General features: G+C 42.1%; 1 protein-coding gene across 3 annotated transcripts in view; it reads left to right on the plus strand.

Moving 5' to 3' along the window:
- Positions 1 to 15430, plus strand: part of LOC124774917 (protein gustavus) — a 336294-nt gene that overhangs the window by 263167 nt on the left and 57697 nt on the right. The gene's annotated exons all lie outside the window — the stretch shown is intronic.

The raw sequence follows: 15430 nt of genomic DNA on the forward strand, positions 1-15430 counted from the left end.
GAATAGCACTTCAGCGTATTTCATCTTAATGACCAATCAAGACAGTGTGTATCGGTTACTGGATAATGTTAATCACGAAACGAGTAAATAAAAAATCGAATGAGGACAGAAATTTTTTCAGTAAATAATAAACGAAGGTTACGTTTTGAAGTTTTGTGTATGAAGTTTAAATTGGAAAGAACGTAACACATTAGTGATGGGAACTGCAGTGGACGATGAGGGGAGTTGCGAACAGACGGCAGCGCCGCTTGACGGATTGGCCGGCGGCCGGTGCTGGCAGAGGCGGCCGTCCCGTCCCCTTTAAGCCTCTCGCTACCTGTCCGTCGCGTGCTTTCCATTGACGTGCGCTGTAATTAAATTCCCTCCGATCGATATGTTGCTATTCGCGGCCTCAGCCTTTTATCATAAAGATGGTATCTCTGCGGTGCGCACACTACACAACAGTATCGCCTCTCGCATCGCAGTCGCGACTCGTCTGCTTCTGTCGGTAGACAGGATCGATTCATGTACGACAGATGATTTTCAGAAATATCTTCAAATAGCAACCGAGGTATTGTGAGGCGATTCGTAAATTGTTGCCACTGTCATACCGCGGTCCGTTAGTCTGTTCCAGATGCTCTCGTTTTCACGGACAAAATTGGATGCAACACTGTGCTTCCCCACAGTGAAGAATCTACCTGCTGTGTACTCCGCTGTTGACCCGGCCTCAGACGTCTAGGGTTACCCAGAAAGCGTCTCTAGTGGAAGAATTTTGTCACCGGTTAAGCACTCGTAGACCTACTTCGAAACGTATTCAACAGAAGTGAGATAAATGCCTTATCTAGGAATAAACTTAAGTACCGGGTGATCTAAAAGTCAGTATAAATTTGAAAACTAAATAAATCACGGAATAATGTAGATAGAGGGGTACAAATTGACACACATGCTTGGAATGACATGGGGTTTATTAGAACAAAAAAATATAAAAGTTCAAAAAATGTCCCACAGATGGCGCTTCATCTGATGCGAATACATAGAAAGAAGGATCCTTTATCGTATGATTATGATAGCGGAACAAACACTGGTAGCAGTTACTTCTGTAAAATATCTGGGAATATGCGTGCGGAACGATTTGAAGTGGAATGATCATATAAAATTAATTGTTGGTAAGGCGGGTACCAGGTTGAGATTCATTGGGAGAGTGCGTAGAAAATGTAGTCCATCAACAAAGGAGGTGGCTTACAAAACACTCGTTCGACCTATACTTGAGTATTGCTCATCAGTGTGGGATCCGTACCAGATCGGTCTGACGGAGGAGATAGAGAAGATCCAAAGAAGAGCGGCGCATTTCGTCACAGGGTTATTTGGTAACCGTGATAGTGTTACGGAGATGTTTAATAAACTCAAGTGGCAGACTCTGCAAGAGAGGCGCTCTGCATCGCGGTGTAGCTTGCTCGCCAGGTTTCGAGAGGGTGCGTTTCTGGATGAGGTATCGAATATATTGCTTCCCCCTACTTATACCTCCCGAGGAGATCACGAATGTAAAATTAGAGAGATTAGAGCGCGCACGGAGGCTTTCAGGCAGTCGTTCTTCCCGCGAACCATACGCGACTGGAACAGGAAAGGGAGGTAATGACAGTGGCACGTAAAGTGCCCTCCGCCACACACCGTTGGGTGGCTTGCGGAGAATAAATGTAGATGTAGAATAGCAATAATTAGCATAACAAAGTAAGAGAAAGCAAAGATGATGATCTTTACAGGAAATGCTCAATATGTCCACCATCATTCCTTAACAATAGCTGTAGTCGAGGAATAATGTTGTGAACAGCACTGTAAAGCATGTCCGGAGTTATGGTGAGGCACTGGCGTCGGATGTTGTCTTTCACCATCCCTAGAGATGTCGGTCGATCACGACACTTGCGACGTCAGGTAACCCCCAAAGCCAATAATCGCACGGACTGAGGTCTGGGGACCTGGGAGGCCAAGTATGACGAAAGTGGCGGCTGAGCACACGATCACCACCAAACGACACGCGCAAGAGATCCTTCACGCGTCTAGCAATATGGGGTGGAGCGCCATCCTGCATAAACATCGTACGTTCCAGCAGGTGTTTATCAGCCAGGCTGGGATGATGCGATTCTGTAACATATCGGCGTGCCTCTCACCCGTCACGGTAGCAGTTTTGCTGGTTTATTAAGTTTTCAAATTTATACTGACTTTTTGATCTCCCGGTATATCTGTATGAAGATGGTATCTGTTCTTTCGGACATGTCCGAAAGAACAAATACCATCGATAACCATGCAGCTCTCTAGAATGAAATTATAATGAAATCAAGACCGTAAGCTGTCGACAGGCGTTGATATACATCAACGGGGACAGTTGAAAACGTGTGCCCCGACCGGGACTCGAAACCGGGATCTCCTCCTTACATGGCAGACGCTCTGTCCATCTGAGTCACTGAAGGCAGAGGATAGTGCGATTGCAGGGACTTATTTCCTGCACGCTCCCCGTGAGACCCTGTGTAATGGGCAGGGGCACTACGAATGTAGTGTGTGGACATTAAGTTGGGAATGTGGGCTTCTCGGAGAGCGTGCAAGGGATAAGTCCCTGCAGTCGCACTATCCTCTGTGCCGTCAGTGGCTCAGTTGGACAGAGCGTTTGCCATGTAAGCAGGAGATCTCGGGTTCGAGTCCCGGTCGGGGCATACATTTTAAACTGTCCCCGTTGATGTATATCAACGCCTGTCGACAGCGTAGGGTCTTGCTTTCATTATTATTTAAGTGTATCCGTGTCACTGAAGGCTGCAGCCTGGCCATGGAATCTCTGAAAACGGTCGCTCAAAATGTTGAGAACAGAAAATTTCAGGTGTAAGGAAAGATGGAAAGCAGTGAGAGCAGTGTTAACGCCATAGGAAAGGTAGTGAAAAAACTCGGGGGTATATCTCTGGGTGAACATTGTACAACTTAAGTAAAACTTAGTTCCAGAGTATCCGTTTCCCCGGTAAACAACTGCTATTTGCACATTTCAGAATAGACATACGCGTGGATTTGCTGTTGAGCTCCATTCTCGAGATTTTCGTGACGCACAGAGGACGCACAGATTTCATTGATGCGCTCATCATCGTGGCCATTCGGGTGACTCCGGAGAAAGCCTTCATTAACAGTTCAGCTTCTGCATTCTGACGACAGTTCCTCCACGCTAAAGACAATTACTCTTACACGCATTTGAAAATAAGTAAATTTCAGCTGTCACAACGGTACTCTGAGCAGTCGAGAAGTATCGACTGTCGCATCCGAGCTGGATGTTCTGCATCTACATCTCTCACACTCTCACCTTCCGTACTACATAGCCTGTTGTTTTCTGGCAACGTGAGGGAGTTATAGCTCCGGACGACACGAACAAGAAAAGTTTTAAGAATGTATCATCTATTGCAGTCGAGTGTGCGTTCTCACGAACTTCGTATAATTAAAGTTGTCGAAGAGGTACTCGGACCTGGCCTTACCTTTAGCTCGCAGTACGTTTACCGAATACACACAACGTTTCACAAGTCTGCGTCAAAAAAGGTTAATGAACCAGTTTGACACGCAGCTTTAATGTGCGAGGGTGCCACATAATACTGTAAAAGTTCGCTTCAGAGTGAAATCATCTGAGAGATAGGGCTTACTCATATGCTATCACCCAGAAATATTGGTTCAGCTCGGTACGCGGAAAGACTTAGATGAACTTCGAACACAGATCTAAGCCGTGAGGACAGGACCTGAGTGGGGTATCGATAGTTAGCTGGTAAGATCTCGCTAAGGGCCCGGCTGATATTCCCGATTTGGCATACAGTTATCATCTGCCAGAAAGTGGCAAAAGGTCATCATTACGGTGTATTTATTTCAAACGTTATATTTTAATCACAGGAGTAAAAGTGTTTCGTTCGAACAAAGTTTTCTGCCCCAATGCATGTTTTGCTCACGTTTTATTACATTTAAGCAGAACAATTTCGCGTTCCAGATCAGTTATTGTGCTGATTGAGAATGCGTCAGTATCGATACCCAACATGCACTTCGTAACCGTTACATAATTGTTAGAGAAGTGAAGTTTTTGTATGAAAGTCGGAAATATTTGCATCTTTGAGACAAAACATGTGGTTAACACTTGACAGCCAGTAAATCTTTGTCGACGAAAGTGCAAACATTAGTTACTTCGCTACTTGCATTGTAAATTCACGTAAAACATGGATTCTTCGTGTGATCACGATAGTACTAATGTGAGTAGATAAGTAGACAAATATTTCTTGGACACTAATCTCGTAAACAATTGGCGGTTACGAAGGATACATCACTGAACCAGTTAATAAATACGACCGTGATTGTTGAATTGAGATAGGCACTGTAATAGGAATTTAGTTCATGAGCAAAACTGAGCCTAAATCAGTTCATTCGAAAACGTTTCTGAAGTAGTCGTCGCGAAGTGTGAACTGTTTTGCTACAAAAGCGTAGGTGTGTTCTAATTGATGTAGGCAATGTGAAAGGAAAATTTGATCCTCAAGTCGGTCGTATAGTTCCTGTGTGAAGCGGACGTAGATTTATTCGTAGTGGTTGTGGCGAGATACAGAAAAGGTGAATTACTACGTAATGCCTAACGAAGAGAATGCACCATGAAAAATAGCCTTTCAAGCTTACAAGCAGCTCGAGAATCTAAAGGAAGCGGGTACAGATTACTTCAGTTTAAAATTTTTCCGGAAGTCATTCTGAAACTGTAGAGATCTAGGGGAGGAAAAAACCTGCCTCACTTACCACAGGAAACAGGTAAGAAGTTTAAACCCGTGTAACCTACACCTTTAAGTCCTGTTTCCACGGTAGTCCCCTTGACTAAGTCTTTAGGGTAACTAATTGCTGATAGTGATCTATCGCTATAGATAGTTAAGTGGAAGAAACAGTGTGACGGGAACAGTGGTACATACCCTCGTTGGATCTACTTCAGTAAAACCTTCACTAGCCTGTTGTGTAAACTGCCGCAAGGGGCCTGCACGAAAGTTTGTGCTTTACAATTACTTCCATTGCCGTAAAGAAATTGAAATACTGATATAGCCGCTCACACCCATGTCTCACTTGTGGCCGTCAGTCGCATGCATCGATCTGTCATTGAAGTATGAACTTCTAGGGGTAGAGACGTGTAAAGTAGTACTGGGAAGCATTGTTCGTGCACAGTAACGTAACAGGGTCGCAGGCTTGTTACTGTGCGCGGACACACTGTCGCGATTAGATAACAAGTGCCGGATGGCGCTCCAAAGTGTTACAAGCATCTCTCCACCTGTTATCAGGGAGTATGGGGTCACAAAAGCTCGCTTTAGAACCGGTATAAACTCTACGTTTGTTCTGACTTGGCTGCTTGAGATAAGGGAAGATTCTTTGCTTGTTTTGATACTTCCCAAACATCCCTAAGCTACTTCCTGCTTCATTTCCCTCGTGGAGCTCCTTGAAAGCCACGTTAATATGTAAACAGAACTAGAGCAGAAAGACCTCTTTAGTTCTGATCTTCTGAAATGCAATTAGACCACAAGAAAGTGAAGATAAAATATTTTATTTGGATGAAAATAAAGTGGATGAACTATTCTAGGTACTAAGTACAAAAATCTCTCCCCTCCATGAAAAACATTAACTTCAAACTTCAAACAGAAAAGATTGCTGTCGGCACCAGACAAGCGTTACGCTTATACATATTTATTCCTCTCTCTTATGATATTGCGTATGAGAATTTTCTCCTTTTCTTCCTCCTACAGCGTACAGCGTTAATTTGGTTCTTATTGCCTTTTATTTTTAATTTCCAATGTTTCCAACATTAATGAAATAGAAATCTTCCTCAAATTTGTTTTCCTGTTTACATAAATCCTATGTAAAGAGCTAGGCATATTAAGTAATCAGTTATGTTAAACAGGTCTAATTTACTAATACATGTAGTTTTTGTAATAAAAAAAGAAAAAAAATGTGCTTAATATTCAGACGTTGTATACTGACCAGTTCAGACTAGCAGGTAGGATTAAACTTACTACTGAAATAACTTAGAAAAGTAAGCCTTCTGTCCCTTACAACGCGAAACTGAGGTTTTTGACATAAGCCATTATAACACCAAGCTGACGGAACGTATTTAAATGTCAGGAAGTCGTTTCTGAAAGTATTTGTATGGAGTGTCGCCATGTATGGAAGCGAAACGTGGACGATAAATAGTTTGGACAAGAAGAGAATAGCTTTCGAAATGTGGTGCTACAGAAGAATGCTAAAGATTAGATGGGTTGATAACATAACTAATGAGGAGGTACTGAATAGGATTGGGGGAAGGAGTTTGTGGCACAACTTGACTAGAAGAAGGGATCGGTTAGTAGGACATGTTCTCAGGCATCAAGGGATCACAAATTTAGCATTGGAGGGCAGCGTGGAGGGTAAAAATCGTAGAGGGAGACCAAGAGATGAATACACTAAGCAGATTCAGAAGGATGTAGGCTGCAGTAGGTACTGGGCGATGAAGAAGCTTGCACAGGATAGAGTAGCATAGAGAGCTGCACCAAACCAGTCTCAGGACTGAAAACAACAACAAAAACAACGGAACGTATGTAGGAGACATAAAACTGGTGTAGAATTTTGAAATGCGTTTTCCACTTGCTTATTATACGTAATGAGAGACCGAAAACTTGTTGGAATTAAGAGATGTCACAAACAGTGTTCGTAGAAAGCTCAGCTCTCGGACTGTCTGTGAAGTCCAGAAGATAATGGATAATAGCGCGTTCCTTGATTTCCGAAAATCGTGTGATTCTGTTCGGTACTGTTGTGCGGTTAACAAAGTACGAGAAGTTTCAACAGGGCCACTGTTTCCCGAAAAGTATGGAAATAAGCTTGTTGAAAAAATTCCAATCTTCCGTTCGTTGTTAACAGAGGATGTTGTAAATGGAGGCGACTCACCACTGGTAAATGCGCTTTGAAATACAGGAAGACTTGCAAATCTATAGAAGCGTGGTGCACGTAGGGCACCTTATCACCGCCATAAATTGTAGCATGTTTCTGATAAACGAGCTGAAAGACCCATCATTGTTTTTGGTCGACGGTCGATCATTTGAGCCAAAACCATGAATTATAAAGGTGTTCGTGTCAGGACGTAATTAAGATGCAACTACCACGTAAAACTAATTGTGATCAGTGTAGATGGTACACTTGAGATCTGTCGAAAGAATTTAATTATGTAATTCATTCAGGACGGCACGGACAAAACACCCATTAGACTGTTCGCAGCGAGTTTACGCCACAATTTGGGAGCGTTAGACAAGGTAGAGAAGAATCGGAGCAGCTATAAATTTCGTCATGCGTTCGTATAGTCAGGGCGAGAGCGTCTGTTCCTCCTATCTGCTCTAGAAAGCTACAAGCGAGTGTTGCTATTCTACGCTGTGACGGGTTCCGGGAGAGATTGGAGTTATCCGCTTAGCGGCACGTCACGAGACTATAAGGCAGCCCGGGCTGTGGATATTCAGCGAGTCGTGTTCCGGAGGTCTTGTCGCAGATTGGCTCCCTGATTGGACAGCAGCCAGCGACTGCCCGGGCTGGGACGGCCGCCGCGGCCACCCTTCGGCTATCGATCGACGGCCCTTGTTGCCACACAGGCTCCGGCCCAAGTGGTTTCCATCAAGCCCCTTCTCCACGGGGCTCTGCGCTCATCTCCAAAGGGCGTGGCGTGGGGCGGTGTCAGCCAGTAACGGAAAAATAATCTTCAACCAATTCAGAGTTAGCCTCCTTTGCTCAGGGCGCTATGAAAACGGTTAATGGTTGCCGGGCCCAGAAAAGACTTAAGATTGCGTTTTTTGGTCCGTATACTAAATCGGCATACTATACATGTGATATAATTTGGCCTTTTAGCAGCGCATACCAGGAGCGTAACACGCAATCGTAGCTTAGATTGAGATGCTGCAGGGATTGGACAGGTTTCCGGTGGAAAAGTTCCGTCTCTTTCTTGCAGTGCAGGCAGCACACTGGAATCAACATTGAATTCACGCGATCTACTGCAGTGCTACGGCATCTTCTGTTAAGATTATTACCTGACATTGTCAGCTGTGTAGGAGGCGATTTCAGAATCTAAATAAGGTTTTTTGATCATAGTTTATTCGCCCATAGCGCGTAAAATACACAAGGATCTCTGGTTTCGGCGAAATTAAATCGCCATCCTCATCATTTGTATAGTTTTTGTACAGGACCAGACCATTTCGTCGACGGTTAACATTTTTTTGTTTAATAACTAAGGTTGGCAACAGGCGGGATCACTCCGTAGCGTAATAAAGATTTCTTCGCTGGAACAAAAGGAAAAAAAAATTCTGCACGTATAGTAAGTATTTAGTATGTAGTTTAATTCTAAGTGTTCATTTATTTTCTAAAAGTAGTTGGTACAGTTTGCTACTTCGTGTTCTTAAAAAATATTTCATTAAACCTTACCAGTAAATTTGTGGTAGTCTTGAATAAATGCTTCGCGCAGTTTTTGCCGCGAGAATTACATGTTCAGTCTCAAGATTTAGATATCGACTTGCAGGAAGCGAACACACACCTACCTATATCTATGCGCAAATCTTTCATCACCCAGCCCCAAAGATTGTTTCAAAAATTATACATAGAGCTGAAACTACTACTGGCGAAGAACACGTATTGCTGAAGAACGGCTATATGGAAGAAATACTAATAGCGATATCTCTCTCACACACATAATCTGTGTGCGTATATCTATATAATCTCTGTATAGAATGAGATAGTAATAGACATCTCTGACGTGTAAAGTCACCAGAAGGTGATCAGCCTATAACACTCAGGCGTTTCTTCGTAGCTACAACAAATAACATAGTACTGTGTAGAGCCAATTTTAAACCAATTTTCCTACCACCCAAGAAAACTGACGATGCTGCGCCCATATAAGATAGCCTAGGTCTTGACGTTCCTGGAATTTATAAAATATTGGGTTGGCGCATAACTTCGTAGCGTTTTAATAAACACAACAGATACACGTAAGAGACTTCAGTGATAAACAGTATACTCTTTCACTATTTACAAATGCCTGCCACCGCTGGGTAACTTCTCGATTCCGTGACGTGGTTTAGATGCGAAAAACTTGAGAGTTCATGTTTGGAGGGCATTTTCATCCGGAAAGAAAGTTCCTTGAAGGACGTTAGATGGAGAGCGGAAAAGATGAAAATCTGAGGCTCTAGATCAGGTGAATGTGGGTGCGGAATGACTTCCGAATCAAACTCCTGCGTAGTGTTTGTCAGTCTAGCAGAATGCGGGCGGGCGTTGTCCCGGAGTAGCACAACTTCACGCAGTCTGCATGGCCGTTGTTCTTGGATTGCGTCTGCAAGACGTCTCAATTGGTGACAATAAAATGTCAGCCGTGATGGTTACATCTCGGGGAAGCAATTCGAGGTATACCACACCAGTTTTCTGCCAGATGCATAGTGTTCTTTTTTTGGTTGCGCGCAGGTCTATGTACGGAGAGTTGATGCGTTGTTTGGGCTCACATTAATTTCTTTTCCTTACATGCCATTTCTCAGCACCAGTAATGATATAGGATAGGAATGGTCAGTACTGTTCACGAACTAATTAATGACAAGCAAGCACAGATGCAGCACACATGGCCACCCGCTGATTTTAGCGATTTTAGAAACAATTTTTGAAACATTCCCATTGCATGCAGATGTTGCACGATGGTGTAATAGTTGCAGTTAATCACATTTGTCAGTTCTCGAGCACACTGGAGTTGGATCATTACGGATTAATGCTTTTAAACGATCATCAAACCCGAAGGTATCCCTGAACGTGTAGCGTCACTCATGTCAAAACAATCCTCCATTTTCTTGCCGTGCTCTGTCCAGTGCCATTATCCGCCAACAAATGCAAAAGTTCCTGGCTGCCTCCGTTGCAGTTACTCTATTGAATTGAAACAGAAGAATGTCAGGAACGTTCAGATTCCTCCATTTGGCACTCCATTTTCTAGCGTCTCTATTCATTCTCTCTAAATGGCTAAATGATAATGTGTAAACTCGAATAGCAATAGAGAACTACAAATAAAAAATGACAATCGATAAATGAACATTTAGCAACAGGAATACCAACATGGGAAACAAAAACGCTACAAACTTACGCACCAACCTAATACCCTAGAGTGTAGTAGCAGTTAAAACATGTTTGTCAACACGATTTCACAACGCTACACGGAGCAGCGACGCCACATTCAGTACCGCAGATTTCGGTAAATTCGCTGTTGCTCACACAGCCTCATGAACAAATGTAAGATTATGCACGATGAAACATTCTATTCAAATACCTGCAAAAGTGTTGAAGGGGCCGTTAGATCAGAATGTGTAACAACTATTTGAACCGGGACGGTGGTTATATCCTACGTGGTGCATGGAAACTTGATGTGGGAAGGAAACACAAGCAAGCAGTCACTCTATCCACGAAATCAGTATCGCTAGCAATGTTTTTCAGCCCTCAGCATAGACATTGTCTGGTAACGTATGGAAGTCCGTGCCTACATTGCGTCTCCATAGCATAACGGTGTTCCTGCGGTTAACGTCCTTGAAAGTTACTCCTCATTCTTTCTCACAAGAACGAATGTACTCCGTTGGTGTCCTCTATTTAAGGGAAAGTCATTAGTATCGGAAGTCGACCCTGATTTCTCTGCGTGGCTGACAGCACCATAACAGAGCAGTGTATGATAAGTAATGTATTAAAACTGCAGGCAACGACTCTCGCAAACGGTGTGTTTGGGTGTAATAAAAATGTACTGCACCAGTAGTTATCTTCCAACGAAAGTCCGCATTTCTATTTCCTGAATTTCGATAATCGTCATGCAAACCGCCAGGTGTTTCCTAAGACGAACTTTAAACTGAAGATGGATTTCAAACGGAGTTTGCGCTGTACTTTCCACGCGGTGATTTGTCGTTAAAGAAACGCCTTCATATATGGAGCAGCACCCGTAGGTAAGAGTAAAAAACGATCAAACATAACCCCCATCCGGCCATAAGCGCAAAGATTTATTGAATCTTTGTTAGCGTTTCTTCGTAACAGGCAGGCACATACAATTTTCTTAATGTTCATTGTACTGGTGTTTCAAAATTTGTGTATTTCGTAAGATAATTTCTGAGAGCTGGCTTCTTGATTTATGATAAGGAATATCACACATAAGAAACATGTTGCGTAAATATCCCTAATATTTGGAACTTTTGAAACTAGGATATGTGAAGAGGAAGATGCTTCACCTAAAAGCACTTGTCTAGAAGTTGTACGTGGAGCGGACATTCTGTGTTTACTGCCTGCTAAATGCTATTTGAGATTGCTGGTCTGCATTTACTGATTTTCAACAATTTTGACAATTGTTTCATTAGTTCTACAGATGCCACTAAATTCATAAACGTATTGTTGCAAACGAGAGCGTACACTTGACTTTAAGCGTGATATCGCAAAACACTTTTCACTTCAGATATCGCTCCGCTATCAACAAGACGAGGACAATGACTAAAGGCTTGTGCATATTGCGTCAGACGTTTGAAACATAAATAAGGGATTCCCCTTTGTGATAGTGGTGCAACATGTGTGGTGAAGGTCACTCACTACGCAATACGTTTACGAAAAAAGTCTGAAATTGCGTTCTCATCAGTGACTGAGATTTATTGTTGAATTTAAGAAAAATATAATTATCAAAGAGTGTGTGTGTGTGTGTGTGTGTGTGTGTGTGTGTGTGTGTGTGTGTGTGTGTGTGTGTGTGTGTGTGTGTGTCAAGATTTGAAAGTGAAAGTTATACATAAAATGTTAAGAAAATGTCTCTTCGTGTGAAATAGATTTCCTGTTAGATTGAAATGTGCTGTTTCGAAATTTTATCTTACAGTTTTGTATCTAAGAAAAACAATACCTTCCCTAGTGATAAGGTTTTATAAACTTCACAAGCCTAAGACTGTTGCTTTAAAATTCTCATGCGGAGTTATTTATTACGCAAAAATGGTTAAATGTTGTTACGAAGTTACATAATGATATTGCCGTACATCCGACCTTTGTGTCTGCACAGTGAGTGTACTAATGTGTGCAAACTTAGCTTAGCACTTAGCGCGTAAATGGACAAAACATCTCCACCATCTCCACCATCTCCTCAAGTCCAGGGTGTCAGACATTCTAATTAAATATGAACCTGGCCCTGTAAGCCAGCTAATATCAGGTGCAGATCCTAACAAAAATCATTAGAAGTGCTGTTGTCACGTAACTACAATGCATGAATTAATAAGTGAAAGTTTGGGGTCTATTCTAGAAAGACAACATAGCTATTCTCTTTTTATTCTACATATAATTTATCAAGCACTGAAAGACCTGAGTCGAAACAAGGCCCCGGGAGTAGACAACATTCCATTAGAACTACTGACGGCCTTGGGAGAGCCAGTCCTGACAAAACTCTACCATCTGGTGAGCAAGATGTATGAAACAGGCGAAATACCCTCAGACTTCAAGAAGAATATAATAATTCCAATCCCAAAGAAAGCAGGTGTTGACAGATGTGAAAATTACCGAACTATCAGTTTAATAAGTCACAGCTGCAAAATACTAACACGAATTCTTTACAGATGAATGGAAAAACTAGTAGAAGCTAACCTCGGGGAAGATCAGTTTGGATTTCGTAGAAACACTGGAACACGTGAGGCAATACTGACCTTACGACTTATCTTAGAAGAAAGATTAAGGAAAGGCAAACCTACGTTTCTAGCATTTGTAGACTTAGAGAAAGCTTTTGACAGTGTTGACTGGAATACTCTCTTTCAAATTCTAAAGGTGGCAGGGATAAAATACAGGGAGCGGAAGGCTATTTAAAATTTGTACAGAAACCAGATGGCAGTTGTAAGAGTAGAGGGACATGAAAGGGAAGCAGTGGTTGGGAAAGGAGTGAGACAGGGTTGTAGCCTCCCCCCGATGTTATTCAGTCTGTATATTGAGCAAGCAGTAAAGGAAACAAAAGAAAAATTCGGAGTAGGTATTAAAATTCATGGAGAAGAAATAAAAACTTTGGGGTTCGCAGATGACATTGTAATTCTGTCACACAGCAAAGGACTTGGAAGAGCAGTTGAACGGAAATGAGTGTCTTGAAAGCAGGATATAAGATGAACATCAACAAAAGCAAAACGAGGATAATGGAATGTAGTCGAATTAAATCGGGCGATGGTGAGGGAATTAGATTAGGAAATGAGACCCATAAAGTAGTAAAGGAGTTTTGCTATTTAGGGAGCAAAATAAATGATGGTCGAAGTAGAGAGGATATAAAATGTAGACTGGCAATGGCAAGGAAAGCGTTTCTGAAGAAGAGAAATTTAACATGGAGTATAGATTTGTCAGGAAGTCGTTTCTGAAAGTATTTGTATGGAGTGTAGCCTTGTATGGAAGTGAAACATGGACAATAAATAGTTTGGACAAGAAGAGAATAGCTTTCGAAATGTGGTGCTACAGAAGAATGTTGCAGATTAGGTGGGTAGATCACGTAAGTAATAAGGAGGTATTGAATGGGATTGGGGAGAAGTTTGTGGCACAACTTGACTAGAAGAAGGGATCGGTTGGTAGGACATGTTCCGAGGCATCAGGGATCACCAATTTAGCATTGGAGGGCAGCGTGGAGGGTAAAAATCGTAGAGGGAGACCAAGAGATGGATACACTAAGCAGATTCAGAAGGATGTAGGTTGCAATAGGTACTGGGAGATGGAGCTTGCACAGGATAGAGTAGCATGGAGAGCTGCATCAAACCAATCTCAGGACTGAATACCACAACAACAACAATAATAATTTATCAAATGTTGCTTTCAGGGGTCAAGTGATAAACAACAATCTCTTTCAATTACTTTTGATAATCAGTAACAAAATATTTAATACTTTGACGTATTGAAATGACGATTTTTGAAGTTGGTATCTCTACGCATGAAAAATTTATCACAGGAAAAAAGGATCATTAAAAATCCTCGTCAGCTCATTTAAATCTACGTCGTCGTAGCTGGTCAATGCACTGAGTTGGTGGAGAATGAATTTACTCTTTGCACCAATGAAATAAAGCTCTCATGTACTCAATTTGAGGGTACGTTAGTATCTTAGCTTTGATATTCAGTGGTCACTGCGTACGCAAGTTGGAATGAGCAAAATGTAGACTAAACATTTACTTTGGCCTAATGCGCGATGGTACTTTGCCAAGCGGCCTCTGCAATAGTGTCTCTGTGCTGGATCTGAAACGCTAATTCCCTACTCTGGCCTTGACTGAATTCACTCAGTCGCAACTTCACTGCATTCCGTAGTATGTTAATCTTTCCCTAGTCCAAATAACGACTATTGCACACTCACTATGGGTTGGAGCGGTGTGCACAATTTTTTGCCCGCCAAAATTCCCGCAGGAATAATTAACTAGTGCTTCGCTGTTTGTCGCCACGATAGGTGAAGCGTATTGTCCGCACTTCGCAGAAAGCAAAGCTCTCAACGCCCTCGCTTACTTCCACACAGTTGTGCGGTCCGCCGCGGGACGAGAGAGAGAGAGAGACCCTAATTTTAGGTCTCAAAATGCTTTTATATAATCTCCCCACCGTGTCGCGTCTGCGCCGCCAAGTATCACCGACTCGCTAGAGGTGAATAAACATTTTTTTTTCTTTCTGGGTCCCAGCTTAGCCCTGTTAATGATGTGCAGCCACTTACCCTCTGTCGTGGCCTTATTTACGTTAAAAGGAATAATGTATTGTTCTGGCTGTATCCCTTTCTGCGTTGAAGCTCGCCATTCTGTTGCTAAATCAGTGTTTTAAGATTTCATTAACCACCTGCTCGGTTCGTCTCCAAAATGTTTCACTTTAACTTGTTTGTTCATGCCAGTCCATATACTGGTGCGTATTGTTTTGTTAGTTTTCGATACATTAGATTAACTGCAATTTCCTTTTGTTGATATAATGTAGTTGTTTTCTGAGGATCTCTCACTGTATCGTCCTGTCGTTATGGATCAAGTTCGTGTAAGGTCTGTAAAATCTGAACGCCTTACAAAATAGTTGAATATTGCTTCAGTTTAATGATACGTACATATGACAAGTAAAAGCATACGAGACACGTATACCAAATACAACTGTGATTTTTCATTAAGAGAAAATGTTCGTTCCTTAGACAATTTTGATGGATGTATTAACCAATGAAAGCGTAGTCTTCCCCGTGTGAATTAGTGTATGGCGATTCGTCGGTTCAGTGCTGATAAAGAAATACAAACTTCCATATAGTTCTACATAATTTATTCTCGTATAGTTCCTCTCGAATGTTCTGAGAGGTAGTGTTTACATCTACGTAGTTGGAAAACTAAATTTGATTACGCGGGGATATTTTTGTATGTGGTCCACTTGAAACTCCTCCGGATCATAAGAACAAGTGAAGTAATTCGCGTAATGTTTTCGT

This window comes from Schistocerca piceifrons, chromosome 2, assembly GCF_021461385.2.
Source record: "Schistocerca piceifrons isolate TAMUIC-IGC-003096 chromosome 2, iqSchPice1.1, whole genome shotgun sequence".
In the NCBI taxonomy this organism is placed as follows: Eukaryota; Metazoa; Arthropoda; class Insecta; order Orthoptera; family Acrididae; genus Schistocerca; species Schistocerca piceifrons.